This window comes from Emydura macquarii, unplaced genomic scaffold, assembly GCF_026122565.2.
Source record: "Emydura macquarii macquarii isolate MOO-44397 ecotype Brisbane River unplaced genomic scaffold, CSIRO-AGI_Emac_v2 contig_2636, whole genome shotgun sequence".
NCBI lineage: Eukaryota > Metazoa > Chordata > Testudines > Chelidae > Emydura > Emydura macquarii.
Genome location: NW_027132773.1, coordinates 16,079,953 through 16,098,802, shown reverse-complemented (window position 1 = coordinate 16,098,802; position 18,850 = coordinate 16,079,953). Strand labels below are relative to the sequence as shown.

The following is an 18,850-nucleotide window of genomic DNA, read 5'->3' as shown; positions in this document are numbered from 1 at the left end:
CCTGAGCCAACTATTTTCCACAAGCACGTGCTGCGCTGCTAGGGTAGCAAACATGACAATTTGCTGCACTAGGAGCCAAAGCGTGTGGCAGGACAAACCCGTGCTTAAACTGTCATGCATTTGCCGGCTGCACTGGCCCAGGAGCCAGCAGGCAGCGGGCTTCCTGTTGGGAGGAGCTGTGAGACTGGTTAGCTCAGCCGCTGGAACCCGCCCGCTGGTCCCACCCTCTGCTGAGGGGCTTCTCCGCCTCGCCCCTTCCTTTCCCCTCCAGCTATCGCGCGGCACCAAGTGACGGGTCTCTTGGGTGCTGAGTCACACGGCGGTGCTGATTACGTCACCAGCGAGCCTAGGCCGCTCACCAACACCGCGCCCCTCGCTTTGCGAACGCCCTCCGGCCCCGGCCCCGGCCCAGGAGGTGCGCGCACGTAACGAGCGCGTCTCCGCAGCTCGCGTCAGTGGCGGATTCAAACTGGAAGCGCTGAAAACTTGTGGTAAGTGGCACCACCGCACGCTCCGGGGAAGGTGGAAGAGAGCGACGGAAGCCGGGAGAGATCAGAAAGCTCCCGGGGCCATCAGCGGCGCGCGCATTGTGTGTGGGGGATGGGGTCAGGAAGCTGCTGGGGAGAATGGGGGGCGGTTTGTTCCGTTGGAGGAGCAGTGCCATTGGGGAAGCGAGGAGTTCCCGTGCGGGTGCGTGGGGGGAGCAGGCTCTCGGGTGGGCACATTCTGTGGGGGAGCAGCCCTGAGCGCTTGCTGTGGCCGGTCGGTGGCGCTGCGGCCATAGTAATAACCCGCGTGAAAGCTGCTTTCTGTCCCCGGCTGCACTCGTAACCCTTGGGTCGGGCGCGGTGCTCTCAGCTTCCAGAGCCCGCCGCGCCTCGGCTTCGGCTTCGCTGGGCAGGGAGCTCGCCGTTGCCTCGCGGCGTAGCATTACCGCGCTGTGTGAGAACAGCCCGGAGAGGAGCGCCTGGCGGCGGGGACTTGGGAACCGCTGCACGCAAACGGCCTCCCCGCCCATAGGCGCTAGCAAGCGCTGCGAGGGAGCAAAGACTAACCGCTAATGAAATCACTCCCAACTCCGCGGTTACCAGTTACTGGGAGCAGGGAAGGGTAACGAACCGGGAAAGCTGCGCAGCAGGTGACCTGAAAATAACTTGACCATGCCAATTGACAAATGGCTTGTATTGGGTGGTTTCCCAGGTACAGGCCCCGGTAGGAGTTTTTAAAATAATGGATCGAGCCCAACCTGAGCATAACTGTCCCCTTCTCCTGTGTAGGGTATTAGAAGGTTTGGTCCGCCGTTAACATTTGGAGAGTCTGCGATCTGGGCAGAAGGCAGGAAGAGGCGACTCTTGCACGGTGCTTTTACTCTGCAGGTGATAAGACTTAGCTCACCCTAATCATTGGCAGAAACACGAGTTAGGTGCTACAGTGTTTCAAACCTTAGGGGTCAGAGAGGCATGTGTATACTGCCTGTGATCTTAGACATATACTGTTCTTGTTTGAGGAAGGGTTTTGTTTTTGTTCAATTTGTGCTGGCTGGCTCTTGCTTTGCTGGCATGTTTTGTTACGGCGAGCTGCTGCAGAATGTAGCTAATTCACAGGAAGTCATATAAGTGGGATTTTGAAGAAATCATCCCAAAGAGTACAAAATGTTGAAAGAACTTCAAAATTGTTCTATATACTTAAAAAACAATCCTTTTACTAACCTACCTGACTGCCTTCTTACTGACACTAGCAAGTCTCTAGTGGCTGTTATGTCACGCAGGACATCTCTCCCATCCTTTGGGTCTCTCTGCCACTTACCCTGTTAGGATTCCTTCTTGGTGGTTGACTTCTCTCAGATGTCACTTGTTTAAAGCCAGAATTGGAGGGAAAGGGAAGAAAGCGCAAGCAAGAGACCAGATGCTGTTGTGAGGTATTCTTCTGCCTCCTCTGTTTGCTATGGTTCAGTGACACTGATTAGAGCAGAGGAATCTGGTGAAACAGTTGCCACATGTAAAGGAGGCAGCAGTAACAACAACCAATAGTGGAGGAGAAATAGGGTTATTTTAATTAGAAAATGGCTGCCATGGTGGGGATGTTTTACAAGGGGCTCCTGTGAGCCCCTTCCAGCACAATACTTCTCAAGCGGATCCTCCTTCCTACATTGTCCTTGGTCCCAGAAGACTCAAAGAAGATAATTTGCATCAACCTACTCTTCTCTTCTTTAACCAGATCCTCAAAGTCATCCTTAATCTATTGAATTTCTTTTCATTTTATTTTTGTGTTTATATGTTTTTCCCACATAGACTAATGAACTGGAATCTTTAGCATTCTTCAGGTCTCACATCTTTCTTGTCATACACATCCTGGGCACCTGGGAAGTTTCATAGTATTATCTTTATGTAGTTCATAGTAAGCAGGGCTAGATTTCTCACTATGGAATTGGTAATCTGAAAATGTAATCTTCAGCACTTGCTGCTTGTTTCTGGTCCTTCTTTAGCCTGTTTTTTTTTATTTCTGCTTCTCTTCCTCAAGGCCAGGATACATATTATAATTGACTAGGCTGAAAAAGGTTCCTAGAAATTTCCTCTCAGTTGTTCTTACCTTTTCTCGTGGGAAAAGTAATTTTGTTTGTATTCAGTGGTTCTTTGCTTTTATATTCATGCTTTACTTTCTGTAAGCTATAACCCAGTAATAGCTTTTAAAATTACTCAATATTTTATAGGTCTGTAATTATCTTTTTCATGTAGACTTCCTGATCTTAAAGGGTTCTAATGCCGCTAGCTCAGTACATCAGGACATTGGACTATGAGGTTGGTGAACTGGAAAAGCTGCTTCATAGTTCTTGGGTTACTGTAGGAAACAGTAAATTAAAATTAAAATTCCCCCTACCCCCTGGATAAACTTTGTGTATGTTGGAGTTCAAAAGATACTGGTGAAGATGGTTCCTTTTAACCTTTAAGGAATTGTGGATATTAGTTCACTAGAAAAGAGGTTTATTATAAAATCATAACCTAATGCCTTGATTATTGCAATAGTCATATCTTTGGCCTTGACAAATGCAATTTTGTCCTCATGTCTATTCAAAATGCTGCTGTAAAGATGGTTTTCCTAGCCCATCACTTTGGCCACATCATCCCTCTTTTTGAATCACTCCACTGCCTCCCCCTTCTTTTTCGCATCCAACACAAGCGCTTGAATTACTTTCAAGGCCTTTCACTGTCAATCCCCATGCTACCTATTATCTCATATTTGCTATTGAGCTGTCAATGTTTTCTGATCATAGGTGAATTATGCCAGCCTCCTCTGCCCACTTGTTTATATTTGCAAACAGCATTTTTATGCTTTCTCCCATATTGTCCCATATGCTTGGGAGAGACTTCCTATGAATATCTGTAAAGCATCATTATCAACTTTCAAATTCTATCTCAAACTCTCCTTTGCTGCGTTGTCTACCAAAAACCTGGCAGTGGTGTTGGTGTGCAGAGACCACTGTCTATCATGCTGCCAATACGTGTTGTCCTTCTGTCTCTATCCATTTGTTGTCTCCTGTCTTAGTCCCTTCCCCAGAGAGTGAACAATCTATCTTTTTGTTCCGTGTTAATATAGTACCTACATAATGGAGATCTGGTTCCTGACTAGTACTCCTAGGCGCTGCCATAAAGCAATGAATAAATGCGTTAAAATGATATAGAATATACACCATTTTATGACTATTATGATTCTGTGGATTGGCGTTATGCATGTAGATGGATAATGTGTATCAAAGATACAATGCTTTGAGGTTATCCTGAGATCAGTGAATGCACATTGTGCACTTCAGAGCCCCACAGTATGGATTGAAACACAGGTACCTTCAAGCAAACAAAAGTATAATAATAAAAATAAATCCTATCTATTTTGAGACTTTTGAAATGCATTTCCTTAGTGATTTTCTAAAGTACAAATAAAACTAATGAAATGTAGAAACTGTATGTTTGAGTAGATAGGACATTGGGGTTGAAAGTCATAAGACTTGGCTCTGTAGCACTGAGCTCTTCAGCTAAAAAATCACTGTATAAACTAATTATTACTTTCTGACAAACAAGACAAAATAAATGACATTTCCTTGAGTTTCACTCAACTTTAGACACTTTGTTTCTGGAGGAGCAATGTGAGTGCATGTAATGACATTCTGTAATCCTTGTTGCCTCTGACAAAGTTTCAAAGCACACTTCTCTTGCTACTGCAATATCAAACCATACAAAATGGCAGATCCTCAGCAGATATTTATTTTTATAGGCCCATTGAAACCAAAGGACCTATGACATGAGCTGAAGGCCTGTCCCTAGGTGTAGTGGTGGCATAAGTGATTCATAATTTTTAGTTTCCTCTGCAGTAAGTCTTACGAACATAACATTGTTTAGTTAGAATGTGAAAAGAAAAATAGCAATTAGACTTTTCAATCTTTAAGTTATTTTATTCAATTTTAAAATGTTAACACCTTTTGAATATTTTCTGGTTATTGAAAGAAATTACCAGATTCTGTTAGAGAAATGACTACATATTGTATATAGAAGTGAGAAATATCCAGCTTTGTGTTAAATTGCATAGTATATAAACAGTTATGAGAAAAAATATTAAACTCTTCATATTCAATTTGTCCTTTAATGATAAAACTAGTAGTTCTTTGTTCTTAACATAATTGGAATTTTTATTTGGGATTTTTGGTAACTTTTGTCCTTAACATGTAGAGGCTTCAAATGGTTTCTGAAATACCCATATCTTCTAGTTTGTTTCTTATTTCAGCAGTGGGTTTTCATATTAAAAAGATAATTCAATATGCCAAATGGACTGCATTGCATTATAAGATTCTTCAGGACCTGTTAAGCCTAGTGATGGTTCTAATTAGTGTCCCTACTAACATGTGTTATATAGAGGTTGTTCGGGGTTTTTTTCCCCCCTCTTTTTGAAAACCTTTAGTTTCTAAGCAGCTGCTTCTTTTGTATTGAGGGTAAATTTATCAAAATTTGAAAGTCAGTTTTCTAAATGCTATAAGAACAAAATTAATTGATGATATGTATTTACACAGGATACATACCAGGAATTATAATAATTAGATAAATTGAACAACAAAACCTTCCTGTTAACTAGTTATCAAACAACTTAATTTCAGTCATTGCAGAGTAAATATTCTTGCTTGTGCAGATGTGTATTTCTTTGTTTTACAATTTGTTTATTTTAAAATAACTCTGCCATCAGTTGAGGAAAATATAGTGAATTTGAATAGATTGCAGTGTACATTGGAGGATCTAAAATATTTGGCAAACTGGCTGTGTTGTTCTAACAGTTATATATGTTTCCACAAAACATTTCACAATATTCTGCCATCTGCACCAAGAAGATCAAGTTCTTCTAACTAGTATCTCACTGATTTGTTATGTTGATCCTTTGATATGAAGGAGAATACGACATCTCCCATCTTATCAAGTTGGATAATGTATCTTCTGCCTTGGTAAAGTGGTGCTTGCAGTCCATCTAACGTATTTACGATTTACAAATGAATTAATTTACAAGTGAAAAATAATAGTAGCTCTTTTCTCTTGCCTTCCTTCTGATGTCAGTGACATGACTTCTGGACACTTTGCAGAAAAACAGATTAGAGAATTAATAAAGTTAATATATATTTCCCAAAGAATATTTACTACTAATTATTATAGACTTCAGTGAGGTATGTTTATCCTTCAATATCACGAAGTGGATGTGGCAACTGGCAAAGCATGCTTCTTGCCATGAATATCAGATTCAATATCAATATGGCAGCAAATATTTGCTGTTGCAGTCCCACAGTGCCCTCTAATGTTCATGGATAAAATTTAATGAGTCACAGTAAAGGAAATCTTTTTCAAAAAAATCAAAATTTGATACAATCTAATGACTTAAGACGAGAAACTAATTTGCAGAAACACTTAGTTCCATAGTATGACAGTAGATTTTGCATCATTAGCAAATAATATACAGTAATAATATTTACCTTGGTATCTTGTAGCGAGGTGCATGAAAAGTATGTTTTAGGGAATTTAGTCAGATTCCGTCTTTGGTTTTGGACAAATATATTTCTCTAGTTTATCTCATTTATTAAAAACCGCAAAACTCTTTCATTACAGAGGTTCTGGGAGGACTAGTTTTCTTCCTTGGGTACAATTTTTAAAGTAAATTTAACATTTACTAAGTTATTAAATTATGAACATTGATCTCTTTAGGCTACTTTCACAGGAGAGAAGCTTGCTTTAATATTCTCAGATATTAATTGTCTATAAACCCAGGAGAATTCAAAGTTTCCTTTCCTATCATGCTGTGCTAAGATGAGTACTTTGCTGAAAAACGTGCTGGAAAAGTCTGATTCGGAGACTTCCATATTTTGAGATGGCAGTTTTTCATTTTCTGTATAACAAGGATTATTTATGCTTCATGAATATATACTTATTTTTATTTAAGCAAAAGTAAATGATAAACATTAATTATTTGGCTATTGTTTTTTGTTTGGATTTGCATAAATTTGAATAATAGCAAATCGTGTGGCAGTGCTATAAACTGGAGTGCAGAATTTTTGGAGTCTTCTTGGAGGTGGGAACAGGAGAAGTGGCTTTACAGGGGAAGTAGATTCATGTAAGGAGTGGATAAAAATCCAAAGTTTGTTAAATATATTAATGTAAATGTTATACAAAGCTAATACATTGAGATGCAACATCTCATTTACAATGTCTACCTGAGGCCAAAACACAGCAGCTGCTGGCATTTACAGTGGGCACTTCACATTCATTTGCCAAATTAACCTGTTTTTAATGCTTTGAATCAACTTAAAGGCTGACGTGAAAACAATCAAATCAAGTGCAATAGGACATACCTGCCATACTGTTCATCTAAACCTTTTCTAAAACTGAAGTAAATTAAATTGGCGTATATAAATGCATTCATTAATCTGTACAGAGATTTATCTTTCTTTGTCTTTAAAGCTGTGCATTTTTCTATGTTTTGGAAATAGATCTCAGCTTAGCCCAAAATATTCTGACCTGGAGCCTGAGAAAGCTAAAGTTTGCTAGGCCAATAAGTGTGCATGCATAGGACATTAATGCTCAGAATTGCATGAAAAGCTCAAATGCATTATTTTTTGAAAAAGAAGTACCATATAAAAATCCTGCTAACATACATAGATCATTTTTCATGGCTCAATGGTTGCAGAAAATTAGTTGATTTGCTATATCTTTTCTTTCTTGCATTTATGTGTGCTTGGGAATGGTCTGCTGAGCTTAAAAACGTGAATACCTCAGTTCAGAATAGAAGGGTAACTAATCTGAGAGTAACCATCACATGGAATTCTGTTTCTTCTCTCCTTGTTTTCCCTGTCTCAAAGATAAATCCTTCTGTTCAGAAATGGATGACTGTCTAGAGGGGTAGAATTTGTGTTTGACACACAATTTAATTTGTTGCAATAGGCAATGAATTCCTCCCAATCTTTAGTAACAGCCTGACCCATTTACATTCTGAATGTGTGGGTTTGATATGCAATCTTTGCATGGATGGGATATGGTGATGGTACTTTAGCAGAAGAATTGATCCTTCAGTGAGTTGTATTTTCCAATAATGAATCAGTGATAGGCAAGGCTAGTGATCATTGTGTTCTAATCTGATCTGTGATATTTTTGTAGCATTGGCCTGGTGTCTCAAAGATCATAGTATTCATCTGTTTGCTTCTGAGAACTCCAGTTTGGGGTCTTGTTCCCTTGGTAAGGTTATAACTTTGAAGATTTTACTGTTGATTTTCTGTATCATGATTGTACTAGTAAGGCTTTTTCTTAGTTCATAATGATGGAAAATTAATCTGCCTATTATGGAAGGCTGGTTGGCTTGTAGTAATTAAAATTATGCTGTGTGAGAGCAGATTCCAGTAAAGTGTAGACTAGAACAAAAATCTTTTTGTTTAGTTTTACATTTAGATTAAAATAACGCTAATATGGATATTATTAGAAAAATGTTGGAAATAGTCGGGATGGCTACTTCCCTTATATTTTTTTAGGGTTTCTTACCTCATTTCTCATATGAAGTGGAACAGTGATGTAATATAGAGTATCTGTTTACTTTATTGAAAAACATGCTTAAAATTCTGATTTGGAGATTTTCACCTGTTCAACAGTTAATTTTTAATATTCAGCTAACTGTTGTGATTTAAAACAGGTGGAATGGTAGTGATGCCAATATGAAGAATAACTAACATTTTCCATTATAACCACCTGTTTTCAGTTGCTTATAACTTTACCAAACTTTAACCTTTTCAATTGATGTTTTTTATGCTTGGTCTCTACCTGAGACTGAATTGTAAGGGAAAGTTTGAACAAAATATCTTTCAACCACTTTGAAGAAAGAGTATCTTGACAAATAGGTAGTTTTGCTAATATTAAAAGAAGTTTGGACTAGTTTTGAACAGCTTTAGTACTTCTGTGGTTTGGAGTAGGAATCTGACATTTGTCAGGGAGATATGCTTGTGGTCAGACAGATGCCTTTTGCTGTTCTCAGGAAAGTCTCTGTACAGGTTTGGTTGTTACAAACTATGAAGATCACTATTTGCACATGTACAGCAGATCGTACAAAGACTTGTACCTTAATTTTGTGAACATTCCAATTGCATGGAACATACACTCATGGTACACTGGACCTTCTGCATTGTTCTGAAGCAATCAAACAGAACCTTTGGTTGGGACAGAGACGAAATGGTGATTGGTTGATTTCTGCAGGCTCTGCTCATCTTCTTATCAAAATGGCCAAGGAGAAAGTGCGTTGGCTGGGAATCAGATTATGAGAGATACCCATTGTAGTCAGTGGAAGTTTTGTTAATTGGACCAAGATTTTACCCTATGAATTTTAGATTAACCTCTTCTGCTGACTGGTGTTAATAGTTCTGTGCACTTTACAGCACTTATTAATGAGCAAGGCTTCATGCACTACCCTTATAAGGGAAGCAAGTATCAGCTTCTTCTTTTACAGAAGCATAGTGGTTACTCAAGGTCCTATCTAACAGAGGTAGGCTTAGAGCTCAGGTATCTAAGGGGTATGTCTACATTGCAATTAAAATCCCACAGCTGGCCCACTCCAGCTGACTTTGGCTTGCGGTGCTAGGACTAAGGGGCTGTTTAACTGCGGTGTAGATGTTCGGCCTTCAACTGCAGCCCGAGCTCTGGGACCCTCCCACCTCACAAGGTCCTAGAGCCCAAGTCTGAACATTTACATCGCAATTAAACAGCCCCCTAGTCTGAGCCCAAGTCTGCTCTAGCATTTTGCCAATTGGACCTCAGGGGCAGAGCCTCACATTGGGGCTGAGGTTCCTGTGTCCCAGGTAAGCTATTGTCAGCAGGCTGATATGTGGAGGGTTGGAACATGGCTGCTCCCATAAACCTTGCAGAATTGGGTTCAAGATCCTTGGGTCATGACACACAGTGACTCGGAACCTGTCAAATCTATCTGCAAATCAACTACCACCACCTCCTATAGTAGCTGGTCCACTGAGGATAACTGTTACTGCTAATAGTGAGCAACTACCTCATTCATTGAGCACTGTCCATCATGTGTACTGATTGAGGCTGGTTGGTAAAATGCTATAGCTACAGCATAATCTTGTTGACCTGTTAAAAGGTCACAGTTGTCTTTTGATTTTTGTGAGACTTGACCATGTTGAGTCCTCAAAATGACTGATGACTTCTGTTTGTGCATAGGTGAACTTTTATAATGTTACATAAATAGCCTCTAAAAATTCTGCTGAAACAGTTACAAGGCTAGCTGTACCTTGGTACCCTCTCTCGTGCCTCTGAATTCACCCCTTCTCAGGTGTTAGGCCTCTTGCCTTAACCTGTCTTAGGTAGAATCCTGTGATTTTCCCAGTCAGGGACTTGGTTTCAGGTTACAGTGCCCTGTGTACCAACTCAGGTTACAGTGCCCTGTGTATCAACTGTGTACCCATTTCTCAGCAGAACCAGCTGGGCTTAGCACCTGCAAATCCTCCCTTGGGGAGATGTGACCAGGAATTAATATAGTGACCAGTCAGTTTTCTTAAGATTGAACAACACCTTTTTTTTTTTAACAGTAAGAACACAGCAGAAAAATGGATTTTAAAACAACTAAACAGTCTGTTTGCATGACTATCTTACCTAAGGTTTGCCATCCCCTGAAAGCTTAGGAAGGTCCAGCTGCTTCAGTCCTCCTTCGCAGGGCTGGCATGTGCATAATCTGACCCTTGTGAGGAGTTTAGGTGACAGCTGCTTTTGTCCCTCTCCCCCAGCAACTCATTTTTTAATAGTTTCACATCCTTTTGATTTGTCCACTCCCAGCCTTGGCAAAACATCTGTGAAACTTGGAACCAAAAAGTAGTATCGTCACGGCTGGTAGCACAGGTATTGTTTCTTAACCTCCTGACCTGTTTAATAGAAGGTGTTTTATCTGGACCCATAGTGTTGTCTTCCTGCTTGTTTCCTAATAGCCCTGTTAGTAAATTAACACATGCATGCAGTAAGTAACCCCATATTATTGTATACAGGGCCCTACTAAATTCACAGTTCATTCTTGTCAATTTCATGACCATAGGATTTGAAAATTGGTCAATTTCACAATTACAGATGTTTTCATCTGAAATTTCATGGTGGGGGTCCCAACCCAAAATGGGATACTTGGAAAATCACAAACCTGTTGTAGGAGGGTGTCAGGATTGCCACCTTACTTCTGGGAGATGAGTCTGATCTCCCCTGTGCTGCTGGGAAAGCCCAAGCCCATCCAGGATTAGCAGCTAGGTACTGTCTGCAGGTGCGCTCCCAGCAGCTTGGGGGAAATCGGACCCATCTCCGATAACTCCCCCTGCTGCAGGAAGCTCCAGGGCTGGGCAGCTGCCCCAGAGGTTCCTGCAGCTGGAGGAGGCTTTGGATTTTCCCTGTGCTGCTAGTTCCGTCCAGGTTCAGGTGCTCCCAGCAGCATGGGGGAGATCAGATCCACCTCCGATGCTTCCTCCTGCTGCAGGTGCTGGAGGAGCCTTTGGAATTCCCTGGCACTGTTGAGAGCGTCACAGCCCTGCTGGGACTAGCTTGGGGCCCCTGGCTGGGGCTCTCCCAGCAGCATCGGGGAGATCTGAAGCCACATCTGGCTGCAGGAACCTCCAGGGCTGATAAACTGACCCCCCCCAAAAATAGATATTTCATTAGTTTGTGAAGATAAGATAATATAAATATAGTCATTTGTTTTTGACCTAAACAAGCACTTTAAGTGGAGAAGAGAGAAGGAAACAGATTGTTTTAAAACAAACTGATACAATTTTTGGTTTTGCAGTTATTTCACTTGTAGGCTGTGATTGCTTGCCTCTTCTTCCCCAGATGTTTTCTTGTAAAAGCACATCAGGGATCATTTTCTTTCCTTTGTGGATGACTGCTAACACCATGTTTTTACTGCTGTCTTTCCCATCACACTTCTGTGAGTAATGTTTAAGTGCTTAGATTTGCAAATATATTGTAACTTGGGGCTTTCTGCATATTACTTGATGAGAGTCTGCAGACTGCTTGATAAACAGTGTCTTCTAATGTGCAGGCAAGCTTAGGAAATCAAAACATGTATGTAGAGAGCAATCTAAATAGTATCTCTGTTCCATATGTTGTAGTACCCACCAGGGGCTCATTATAAGCCTTGGACCTTTTGTGCACCAAACACTTCAGTCCAGATAATGCTGTGCTCCATCTGCCCTAATCTCTGAGTTGCATAATGTGAACTTCTTAGTACTTTGACTTGTTACATACTAACACTTTTGATCCTTGCTATTGCGTGCTGTGTTGTGATTTTAGACAAGTTTTCTGTACTAAAACATGAGTTAGCAAGGTTGCTGTTTTATGGGATCAGTTGCTGTTACTTGTTTTTACCTTATAACCCCTCCCCCTCCCTAAACCCCTCAAAAAACCAAGTGCAGCACTAATTGTAAATACTATGAAAAGGGAACACATTTCAGGGTTATTTCTGCCTATCCTTTTTTGTTTGTGTTTCTTGGCTATTTAGTAATTGTTTTTGCGGCCGCATGAGCAAGTGCTTATGGCTTTTTAATGTATGCAAGGTGCAACTGTTACACTTATAAATGAAATAAACAGCAGGATCTTATTCGGGGAGGAGTAAGGCAATATGTCGCGCTTATTGTGAATACAGAGATTCCAAAAAGGAATTGTGCGCCGCCGCCGCTCCCCCCTGCCCCCCACACACACTCTCCCTCTCCCTCCTGCAAGAGGGATATAATTACCAGCCGCTGTGTTGCTCAAGCCGAGCCACTGGCCATGTGGATTGGGCATGAGGATGGAGCCGGGCTCCATGCTCCTTGGAGTTTGCCGAACGAACCAGAAGTCCTCATCTTTTCACACAATGTTTATAGTAATCCATCCCCATTCTATGGATTTCACCATGCCATACTATCTCTGTGTTTGATGTGATTGTCAATTACTCATGATGTTGCAAACATGACCCCTTCTGTTATCCTTCCATTCCTGTTTCACACTTTGTCTTGTTCCTGTCCTTGGTTGTTAACTCCTCCATGTTAGGGGGTTATCTTGGTTTGTGTTCTTCGGCTGTTTGGGTTGTAAAAGTTTTTTTTTTAAATGAAGCATCATCCCTCTCTCCTGCTGCCATGGAGTTTTAGGGTTGCTGCCTCTCCATCTCCTTATTTTCTACAAACTTCATTCACTCCTCAATCACACAAACTAACTTTTTACTTCTAACAGAACATTCTCAAATTCACTAACTGGGATCACATACCTACCAAATACTACATTCTTCAATCTTAGAAAGAAAACAGATACCAGGGTAGCATTAACCATTAATATGGGTTCCACTGTCATTCATTATCAGAGACCTATTTACAATGGATGTTCCTTGATTTACACAACAAATGTATTCTTGATAGGCTTCAGACACTTACATGTTACAGCAAAAGGGCCTCAGGATGTTCCCAAACAAACATAGGTTAAGTTCTGAGGAACAACCCTCCAAGGTGTTACAGAATGTTAAAGCTGGATGTTTCCCATGCATTTGTTAACACAATTACAGCCCTAGAAGCCTAGGATGCTAGGATGTCTAAGTGACAGCAGAATAAACATCAGGATGTTAAGCTATCACTGTTGCTCTGAATTCTTGATAGCCTAATACACTGAAATCTATCTCTATAGTGGAGGTCTCAGATAGTGGTTTAGATTTTAGTTATCAAACTATTGTTCTTGGCCTGGCCAACACAACTGGTTGCTTGTTGATCCAGAAATATGTGCTGTGTTGGTGGAATTGTTTGAGGTCCTCTAATTAATTTATTATAAAAGGAATAACTCTTTGGAGGATTAAATACTTTGCCTGCTCCATTGACACACTAAGTCTAGCCATACTTTTTGGCTAGTTCCCTGTTGGCATAAAACCTACAGTGTTTTGTGTGCCTTAGAAGCTGCATAAGAGTATAAGAATGGCCCTACTGGGTCAGATCAATGGTCCATCTATCCCAGTATTCTGTCTTCTGACAAAGGGCCAATGTCAGGTGCTTCAGAGGGAATGAATAGAACAGGTAATCATCAAGTGATCCATCCTGTCAGCCATTCTCCGCCTCTGGCAAACAGCATTTCCTGCCTATCTTGGCTAATAGCCATTGATGGACGTATCCTCCATGAACTTATCTGACTATGCATTGTGTGAAGTTTAGTTCATTTTAAACCTGCCTATTAATTTCATTTAGTGACCCCTAGTTTTTGTTATGAGAATGAGTAAATAACACTTCCTTCCTCATTGAGTGGTGACCTTATGGGTGCTCCACTCCAGGTGTCTGGTGCGCCCTGATGTCCGGATTGGAGATTTCCATCAGCAGTGTCCACTTGGGTCGCACATGCGCAGCTCGTCTCATGGCACCGTTGGTGCCTCAAGCCGTGCGCATGACCCAATCCCCTTGGTTCCTTCTCAACTGTTCATGGTCCAAGATAGAGCCACAGCTGTTCTCTTCAGCTGCTTGTTCTGAGAAAAAAGTTAGAATAGAATAAAAGTTAACTTAGTTAGTTTAGTTAGTTACCAATTCCTTACCCTTTTAAAAAAAAAAAATCCTTTCCCCAATACTTTAGCGTACATAGTAGTCAGACAGTTATTATGCCTGGTTCCCCAGGCTTCAAAAGATGCACTTTGTGCAGAGATGTCATGCAGGTATCGGACGGCCATGCTGAATTCATTTGATGCCTCGATGAGGGACATGTCACACGGAAATGTCCCCATTATAATAAAACCTCAAGGCAAGAGCCAGAAAGGACAGGGAACTCGTGTTAAAATTGATTCTAACGGAAAATTCCATGAGACCTGCCTCAGACCCTGGGCGTGAGCCATCACCCTTACCATCAGATAAACACTTCAGAAAAAGGGCTTCAGTGCCATCTAAAAGCCCACCAAAAAGAGGATGGCACCGACTAAAATAAGTCTCTCATACCCCTTTGGTTGCTGCAATCTTAACATTACCGAAGGGTCTTTTCAAAGCTATTGGCCATTGTAAATGCATGCCTTTGTATTTTCATACCTAGACGACTGCCTTATAAAAGTAATCATTCAAATATAGGCCTTACAAGCCACTCAGCGAACATCACTATTCCAAGCCCTGGGACTCATGATAAACCATCAAAAATCCACACTGGTCCCAGTACAGCAGCTAGAATTCGTAGGTGCATACCTCTACTCAACATCAGCAAGGGCGTCATTACCAGAAAAGAGATTTGACACCATCAGAAGCCTAATCACTTCAATAAGAAACAGCCCTACTCTGACAGCCCACGTCTCCAATCTCTGGGCCACATGGCAGCCATGACTTATGTAGTAAGACATGTGCGTCCACAGATAAGCATGGCTGGCCACAGTATACAAACTCGCAGACATGGCCTATTCAAAGTGCTAACGATGCCCAACCACATCAGACTCACTATTGTGGTGGATACAACCTGCCAACATGAGGACTGGCATCCAATTCTATCAGGAACTGCCCTCAATTATAATCACAACAGACACATCCCTCATTGGATGGGGTATGCATCTATCATACCACACTATTCAGGGCAGGTGGTCACAAATGGAAACATGCATGCATATAAACTTGTTGGAACTCCGAGTGGTATGCCATGCATGCTCAGATTTCCTTCCACTTATAAAGAACAAAACAACAAAAGCCATGATGGACAACATCGCGTGCATGTATTATATAAACTGTCAAGGGGGAGCCAGGTCATATTCGCTATGCAGAGAGGCGATGAAGCTATGGAAATGGTGCATTCGTCATGGAATCAGTATCTCAGCTTCATACCTACCAGGATGCCAGAATATAAATGCAGATGCCCTCAGCAGGAACTTTGCACAGAAACACAAATGGGAACTAAATGAGACAGTACTACAGGAAATCTTCTGGCGATGGGGCCGTCCAACCAGTGACCTTTTTGCAACCCCACAGAACTGGAAATGCCCACTATTCTGCTCCAGAGTGGGCCTGGGTATCAGATCAATGGGCGATGCCTTCCTCATCAGCTGGAACAAAGATCTACTATACACATTTTCCCCCATATCAAGTCATACCCAAAATATGAGGATTATTTTCGCTCTGTTCGAACATAGCTTCCGCATGGCTGAGACAAGTGTGGTGTTCCTACCTGCTTCAGATGTCCATGTGCTCACCGGTGATCTTTCCAACACACAGAGACCAACTCCACCAAGATAACTGTTAGACTCTGCGCCCACACACAGACAAACTCCATCTCATGGCATGGCTCCTACATGGTTCCAAGAGGAAGAGTTAGAAGGATCAACACAAGTAAAAAATGTGTTATTAAACAGCAGAAAATCAACAACTCTCAAAACTTACCTCCAAAAATGGACCAGGTTCAACGAATGGTGTAGAAGCAGACATATCTTACCTGTGTCAGCCTCAATCCTGACTGTTCTGGAATACATTCTCAAATTCAAAAACTCAGGCTTATCATTCAAGTCCGTCGAAGTTAATTTGGCTGCCATAGCTACTTTCCACCTGAACATAGCAGACAAGACAATATTTACTCACCCGATGGTCAAACTATTCCTTTGTGGCATATAAAACACATTCGAGATCTGCTTGCCCACTATAACATGGAATCTGAACTTAGTGTTGTGCACCATCACCGAACATCCATTCGAACCACTAGTGACATGTTCCCTCTCTCATATGTCCATGAATACATCCTTTTTAGTGGCCATAACATCTGCCCTATGTGTAGGGGAAAATGGGGCACTCATGGCACACCGACTAAACACAATTTTTTACAAAGACAAAGTCACGATACGTCTTCACCCAAAATTCTTGCCGAAGGTCAATTCATTATTCCATATTAACCAACCAATTCACCTACCTACTTTCTATCCGAAACTGCACGATAATGCATGAAGCACGTCACTATACACATTGGACATTAGATGTGCATTAGCATTCTACTTGGATAGGATGAAATCCTTCAGGAAAACATCGACTCTTTGTATCGATATCAGAACATTCTAAAGAAGAGACCATAACTAATCTGAGACTTTCCAAGTGGATAAAAGACTGCATCCACTTATGGTGCACGCTAAAGAATGTGCAACCCCCGCAAGGAATCAGAACGGACTCCACCAGAGGAATGGCAGCATCCACAGGCTTCCTTAAGAGCGTTCCCATAGCTGATATATGTAAAGCAACTACGTGGGCCTCTATACATATATTTGCCAAATGTTATGCCATTGACCAGGTCAGATGCAGCCTTAGGCCTAAATGTGCTATCAGCCATAGACCACAACAACTCCGAAGTTCCCTCTGCCAAGTGAGGGACACTGCTCCATAGTCACCTGGAGTGGAGCACCCACAGGGACAGCACTCGATGAAGAAGAGAAGGTTACTCACCTTGCGCAGTAACTGAGGTTCTTCGAGTTGTATGTCCCTGTGGGTGCTCCATTACCTTCCCTCCTTCCCTCTACTTTGGAACTTGCTTTTATCGCTCCACGTTAGAGAAGGAACAGATGGGATTGGGTCGCGCATGCGTGGCTTGAGGCACCAACGACACCGTGAGACGAGCTGCGCATATGCAACCTCACCAGACACTGCTGATGGAAATCTCTGATCCAGACGTGAGGGTGTGAACAACATCTGGAGTGGAGCACCCACAGGGACACACATCTTAAAGAACTTCAATTACTGCACAAGGTGAGTAACCTTCTCTTATTTACTTTCTACACACCAGTCATGATTTTATAGCCCTCTATCATATCCCTCCTTAGTTGTCTCTTTTCAAAGCTGAAAAGTCTGTCTTATTTATCTCTCCTCATATGGAAGCTTTTCTATACCCCTAAACATCTTAGTTGCCCTTTTCGGCATCTTTTCCAATTCCAATATGTGTTTTTTGAGATGGAGCAACCAGATCTGCACGCAATATTCAAGATGTGGGCGTATCATTGATTTATAAAGAGGCAGTATAATATTTTCTGTCTTATCTATCCCTTTCATAATGATTTCCAACATTGTTAGCTTTTTTGACTGTCGTTGCACATTGAGTGGTTTTCAGAGAACTATCCACAATGATTTCAAGATCTTTCTTAAGTGGTAACAGCTAATTAGATCCCATCATTTTATATGTCCTGGTCTACACTGCCAGCGAAATTTGGCGGCAGTCAACAGGAGTTATGCAAACTACACAGAGTAGCATGTGTAACTCCCGTCAACTTTGTAACTTCCATTCAGCACACTGTCTCCACGGTGCTGCACCGATTGGAAATGCATACCAGTCGACATAGTGCTACACTTTTTGAGGAGGTGGTTTTATTACATTGACTTCCGGATCGATTGAGCAGTTCTTCGCTCAATCGATTCGGATAAATTGATCTTACAGTGGAGAATTTGCTGCCGTCAGTGTAGACATACCCTATGTATAGTTGGGATTAAGTTTTCCAATGTGCATTACTTTGCATTTATTAACATTGAATTTCATCTGTCATTTTGTTGCCCAGTCACCCAGTTTTGTGAGATCCCTTTGTAACTCTTTGCAGTCTGCTTTTGACTTAACTATGTCGAGTAGTTTTGTATTACCTGCAGATTTTGCCTTCTCACTGTTTTTCCCGTTTTCCCAGAACTTTTATGAATATGTTGAACAGTACTGATCCCAGTACAGACCCGTGGGGGACGCTACTATTTATCTCTCTCCATTCTGAAAACTGACCATTTATTCCTATCCTTTGTTTCCTATCTTTTAACCAGTTACAGATACAGGAGAAGATCTTTCCTCTTATCCCATGACTGCTTACTTTATTTAAGAGCCTTTGGTGAGGAACCTTGTCAAAGGCTTTCTGAAAAATCTAATACACTCTATCTATTGGATCACCCTTATCCATGTGCTTGTTGATCCCATCAAAAAATTCTTGTAGATTGGTGAGATGTGATTTCCCTTTACAAAAATCATGTTGCCTCTTCCCCAACAAATGATATTCATTTATATCTCTGATAATTCTGTTCTTTACTATAGTTTCAACCAGTTTGTCTGGTACTGCAGTTAGGCTCGCCGGCTTGTAATTGCTGGGATCACCTCTGGAGCCTTTTTTAAAAAATTGGTGTCACATTAGCTATCTCCATTCATCTGGTACAGAAGCTGATGTAAATGATAGGTTACATATCATAATCTCTTCTTTATGATATTGAAGGAAGCAGAAGAACTTTGCAGAATGAAATTTTGAAATCCAAGTACCACAAAAGGCTTAGAATTTTAACTTTTCTAAAATTTTTGTTTTACTCACTAATATTAATAATTCCTTGTGACTATTTATATGGAGA

General features: G+C 41.3%; 1 protein-coding gene across 8 annotated transcripts in view; it reads left to right on the top strand.

Annotated features, from left to right (window-relative positions):
- Positions 1-294: 294 nt before the first annotated feature.
- The window catches only part of IMMP2L (inner mitochondrial membrane peptidase subunit 2), a 781,125-nt gene continuing 762,569 nt past the window's right edge, over positions 295-18,850 (top strand). For 6 of the 8 annotated variants that reach the window (XR_010922851.1, XM_067564213.1, XM_067564216.1 and 3 more), the window contains exon 1: positions 295-491. The gene's annotated coding sequence lies outside the window, so the exon portion shown is untranslated. The remainder of the gene's footprint in view (positions 492-18,850) is intronic. The other 2 variants (XM_067564212.1, XM_067564215.1) reach the window with 1 other exon arrangement.